This window comes from Hyla sarda, chromosome 4, assembly GCF_029499605.1.
Source record: "Hyla sarda isolate aHylSar1 chromosome 4, aHylSar1.hap1, whole genome shotgun sequence".
Taxonomy (NCBI): Eukaryota; Metazoa; Chordata; class Amphibia; order Anura; family Hylidae; genus Hyla; species Hyla sarda.
In genome coordinates, this window is record NC_079192.1 from 20,466,991 (window position 1) to 20,472,990 (window position 6,000).

Sequence of the window (6,000 nt, forward strand, 5' to 3'; positions counted from 1 at the left end):
GACTTGCGACCCCCCATTGAGCTGCATTATGCTGGGGGCCGTGATGTCACAATTTCCCATAGTTCTGCAGCTTAGCCAGCTCTGTGCACGGCAAGGGAACCTCCCATGTGCAGCTTCAGCCAATCATAGAAGCCCCAGTGAGCTGAGCTCACGTGTCTTCATCTCCTCGGCAGGGAAGCATCTGACAGCCAGCTCAGTGTTTATAACAGCAAGAACGATGTCCCAATGTCCCGAGAAGAAGCAGAGGGGGAGGGGGAGATCCCTGCTTTCCCCTGCACTGATTACAATCTGACAGCAGGTCAGTCTGAAAGAACGATGTCCTGAGAATAGAAGCAGGGGGAGGGGAAACACTGAGCCTGCTGTTAGGAAAGTGATCAGTGTCTAGGTCAGTGTAGCCCAACCAGGGTGCCTCCAGCTGTTGCAAAACTAAAACTCCCAGGCATGCTGGGAGTTGTAGTTTCACAACAGCTGGAGGCACCCTGGTTAGGAAGCACTGGTCTAGGCTGGGCTACTTCTATGATGAACTGAAAGGCATTATGGGAGACAGGAAGTCAGGGACCTCCATGGACCAGGAAGTACCGATCTTTCAGAGGGGATTGCAGGAGAAGGGAGAGGGTGAGATACATGAGGAGCAGATTGTCAGAATGGTGAGCTGATGCACTTTCACATGATAGAAAAAAAAATTTGTGACTTGGTCCATGATACTTCTTCTTTAAGCGCTGGATTTAGGCTCCAGTCTCGTCGGAGGCGTGGGTTCGAATCCCACCGCTGCCATTAGGCCACTTATGCTATTTCCAGAGGGATAACGATTACACCTTTGATCCCTAGCGCTGAGCTAAAGTGATTAATTCTCCCTCCAGAACTATTAAACGCTGACCCTTTAAGGACATCACCATGGAGCAGCAGGCATACGTTGTTCCTCATTAGTATGGTGGTGAGTATTCCTGCCTGTCATGCAGGTGACCAGGCTCCGATTTCCCGAAGGGGAAGCCATGCTTGTTTTGCCCTTTACTTAGGTCTGTGTCCCCAGGTAGGGTCGGAAAGCAGCAACCCCATGTGGTAGCATGGCCGAGCGGTCTAAGGTGCCAGCTAACTAATCAGCGCTTCCCCTTTTAATGCAGGAGAACCTCTCGTCCCTCTCTCAGTATGGGCGCTTAATTACAACCTGCTAAGATGTTGCGCGGACAATCTGGAATACAATCCTTGAGGTGGGATCCCCAGGGATCAGATGTACTCTGTGATGAATAGGATGAACAGGAAGAACTACAAAACTGACCCTTGCTATCTTGCCTTAATCCTTCCCTAGATCTGAAACATAGGCACAGAGCAGCGTACACCATAATCTGCACCGAGCTGCAAAAGCCAGGGATATTCACAGAGAGGTTAACCAATCAGGAACTCCACTCTATACTAGCCAGAGCTGGCACTGTTTCTGGAAGAAAGAGGCAATTTAACTTTATTTTCTAATCCTGGATAACCCATATGTCTGGCATTATGGCTCGTGGGGGGATGTGAATGCTCTGTGTTTCTTTGAGGCATGAGTTTTCATCCAAGTTCTCAACTAATTGCACCTTAGGGCGACAGAATACAAAGGTATGGAAGCAGCATTTATAGATTTGAAAAGCTCACATCTGGAAGAAGGTTAAATAATTTTAATACAGTACTGAGAGGAAAGTAATGAAAGGTGCCACCAATATTTGAACTCAGATCCCTGGATTCAGAGCCCAGAGTGCTAACTATTACACCATGGAACCATTAAGTTCCTCCACCTGCCACACTAAAACTTTTAATTCTTCCTCCAAATCTCCAGAAAACCGGGGTACGGTTCCCAGACGGTGTGGCTATGATTATTTCTCCCCTTACTTAGGTCTACGTCCTAAGGTAGGGTTGAAAAGAAGGAGTTGTGTGTGGGCGACAGAACGCAAAGGTATGGAAGCAGCATTTATGGCATTGAAAAGCTCACATCTGAAAGAAGGTTAAATAATTTTAATACAGTACTGAGAGGAAAGTTAAAAAAAATGTCCCTCCGAGATTTGAACTCTGATTGCTGGATTCAGAGTTCAGAGTGCTAACCATTACACCATGGAATCTTCAACTAACCCCACCTGCCACACTAAAACTTTGAATTCTTCCTCCAGATCTATTAAGCATTGACCCTTAAAGAACATTACCATGGGGCTGTAGGTGTAAGTCATTCCTCGTTAGTATTGTGATAGGCGTCCCCATCTGTCAAGCGGAAAACCGGGGTACGGTTCCCAGACGGGGTGGCTATGCTTATTTCGCCCCTTACTTAGGTCTGCATCCTCAGGTAGGGCCGAAAAGGAGGAGCTGTGTGTGCTAACGTGGCCGAGTGGTCTAAGCTGCTGGATTTAGGCTCCAGTCTCTTCGGAGGTGTGGGTTTGAATTCCACTGCTGCCATTAGGCCACTTTTGCTGTTTCTAGAGTGATAACAATTACACCTTTGATCCCTAGCACTGAGCTAAAGCGATTAATTCTCCCTCAAGAACTATTAAACGCTGACCCTTTAAGGACATTACCATGGAGCAGCAGGCGTACGTAGTTCCTCGTTAGTATAGTGGTGAGTATTCCTGCCTGTCATGCAGGTGACAAGGCTCCGATTACCGGACGGGAAAGCTATGCTTGTTTTGCCCTTTACTTAGGTCTGTGTCCCCAGGTAGGGTCAGAAAGCAGCAACCCCATGTGGCAGCGTGGCCACGAAGTCCAAGGTGCTGGATTAAGGCCCCAGTTTCCTCAGGGGCATGGGTTCAAATCCTACTGTTGCCATTGAGTAGCTTTTGCTTTTACTTGCTCTTTCAGCTCACATTACATGCCCAGAATATGGATTGGTTGAAGCAGGTACCTGCCGCCAGCTAACTAATCAGCGCTTTCCTTACGTCCTAACCAGTGGCACAGATGGGGTATTCCGCCCCCAGTTGTTTGGTTAGGACCGGTGAAAATTTATTGACAACCTAATAAAACAAAGAAACAGACCCTCCCACCCCTCTATAAGTAGGGGAAAGGAACTCCACCCCTTTGTGTTTTTTTCTCCGGACAGAGTTAGACTGGGGGTGGGGTCCTGTGCAGAGGACAGGTCCAGGCCCCCCTTCATATTTTGACAGCCTGTGACTTGGTATTTTTTTCCTCTATCCCCTCTTTTTCTTCCTACCTGGCCAGTCTATTTTCCGGTTCAAGCGGCCCTCTTGCAGCGCCGCATTTCTTTGTGTCGGAGTGCCCGTCTCTCCAGTGTGGCTGCGATCTGCTGCTGCCGCCGTGTCTCCCTCCCCTGGGCGCATTCTCTCACGCGTTACTTCGTTAAGGGGGCAGGGCGGAGGTGGCGTCTGACCTCACCTCTGTCTCTTAGATAGGATTCCCCCTTCCTGTGCAAGCTCTCCGCGCCCTGCTCATGGAGGGGGCGGGTCGGAGGTGGCGTCTGACATCACCTCCGATCCTTTGTTTCTTACCTTAATTTTAAGGTTTTGCCCTTAAATATTTGATGTTCTTTATGTGGCGTTTTAACTCCTTCATGGCTTCTGAGGCTAATAAGCCTCTTTTATTATTTCTTCTTGTTATGAGAAATTTATATTGAATCCTCCCACATTGGGAGGTTCTTAGGGCCCAATTAGTGCATGGGCTCTATATAAACCCGCTTAGTAGGTCCAGACGGCCTCCTGGAGCGGTAGTGCCTGCTTGTTTTGCAACAGCCTACTTCTATCTAGAGAATTGCTATTAAGCCTTGCGGCTTCTTAGCTTGCTACCTGCGATTTATTTCGCTGCTTTTTTGTGCTTTTCTACTGGATTAACATAGTTTCTCCTTTTTTTCCCTTCCCATTTTTTAACTGCTCTTATTTTACAGAGCATGTCGTCGGCTGACGGTACTCGGGAGGTTTCTTCAAAGAAAACGTCCTCCAAGAGGAAGCACTTATAGTGCTTCGATTGTCAGTCCTTGCTTGAGGACGACTATCAACTTTCTCGCTGCCCCTCGTGCCGTGCCAGATACCAGACCCAGCAAGAACCCCCTATCCAGGACATGGTGGTCTGGTTCAAAGATTTTGTGTCCTCAAACATGAACACCACTGGAGCTTACGTCAACGAAATAAAACAGATGATGTCCGCAAAGCGGTCAAGACCATCTTCGCCTCCAAGATCGATGGAAGTGTCTGGGGATGCAGCCCGTGATGACTCCCAGTCCTCTTCATCTGAGGAAGAAGACAAGTTCCAGTATTTCTTCTTTCCAGGGAAAAACAGCGGCTGCTGAGGTCTATCAGGTCAGGGGACCGTGATGCCGAAGGCGTGAAGCCTCTACTTCCGCCTCTAAGGGGCCTAGGGCCTTTAAAGCGGATGAGTCCCTGCTGTCTTTAATGAAGACAGAATGGAAGAAGCCGGAGAAGGGTCCCGTGCTCACCAAATGTTTTTAGAGCATGATTCCTATGCAGGAAGACCAGGTATCTTCCTGGGGACCTTTGCCCAAGGTGGATTTGGCCATCTCCAAGTTATCCAAACGGACCTTGGTTCCTTCTGATGATGGTTCCAGCCTCCAGGATGCCATGGACCGTAAGGCCGATTGCGCTTTTCGGCGCTCTTACTCCTCCGCCTCGGCATCCACCTCTGTGGCGATAGCCTCTTCTGAGGTGGCTAATTTTCTGAGAAACAGGTTTTCTCAGATTCAGTCTGACCTAGATCAGGGGGTCTCTAGGGATGACATTTTGGCCTCTTGTAAGACGGCTAGTTTAGCCATCGATTTCCTCTGTGATGCTGCCCCTCAACTACTTAAGTTGGCCTCTAAAACCATGGCCCTTTCCTCTGCGGGGCGTCGCCCCTTATGGTTGAAGCCATGGAGGTCTGATACCTCCTCTAAGCACACCTTGTGTGCCACGACATACGAGCCTGGCATTCTTTTTGGGACTGAGCTCGACCGCATTATGGAGGGACTGTCTGATCGGAAGGAAAAATCCCTTCCTCAGCAGTCCTTTCGTGGTCGAGGCAAAAGGGGGGAAGATCCTCGGTGCCCTTCCCGTTTCTTCCTGTAGGTGGTCATCTCCACCATTTCTTAGAAGCTTGGAGGACTCATATCCAGGATCCCTGGGTCCTCCGAATTATTTCGAAAGGGTACAAAGTGGATCTGGAAGATACTTCTCCAGACAAATTTGTAAGAACCAGACTTCTTCCTTCCAGCAAACAGGGTAGCCGCCCTAAGACTTCAGGGACTGTGTATAGTCCCTTACCTAGACGACTGGCTTCTCAAAGCCTCCTCCCAAGCAATCCTTTCCCAACACATTCATACTGCTCTGTCCTTTCTCCATCAATTAGGCTGGATAATCCATTGGAACAAATCCAATCTCCAACCAGCCACATCTGTGAGATTCCTGGGTTTTATGATAGATTCCGTAGCAATGACTATTCATCTAACTCCCGAAAGGAAGCTACGGGTACAGGACACAGCCCAATCTCTTAGTTCCCAAACGGGTAACTCTCCGCTATCTAATGAAAATGTAGGGACTAATGTCTGCAACCGCGAAAGCGGTAGCCTGGGCACCTACATCCACTCCAGTCGGAAGTACTAGCCAAGTGGGATCACAGTCCAAGGGGACTAAATTCCGTGCACTCCCTGTCTCCTCAAGTCTGGTCCTCTCTATGTTGGTGGGCTCGGCTCCAGGACGGAAAATCTCTGATCCAACCTGTTTGGATCATACTTACCACAGATGCATCCCTTGTAGGTTGGGGAGCGCATCTTCTGGACATGACGGTCCAAGGGACTTGTTCCCCTCAGGAGAGGTTATTATCCTCGAATCTCCTAGAGATCCAGCCCATCAGACTAGCCCTCTTTCACTTTGCTCCTCACATTCAGGGCAAGGCTGTGAGAGTCCTGTCAGACAGAATGACGGCTGTCCTTTATATCAACAAACAGGGAGGCACGAAGTCACAAAGTCTCCTGAGAGAGATAGGTGTGATTCTGGATTGGGCAGAATTGAACCTCACCCACTTATCGGCCGTTCATATCCG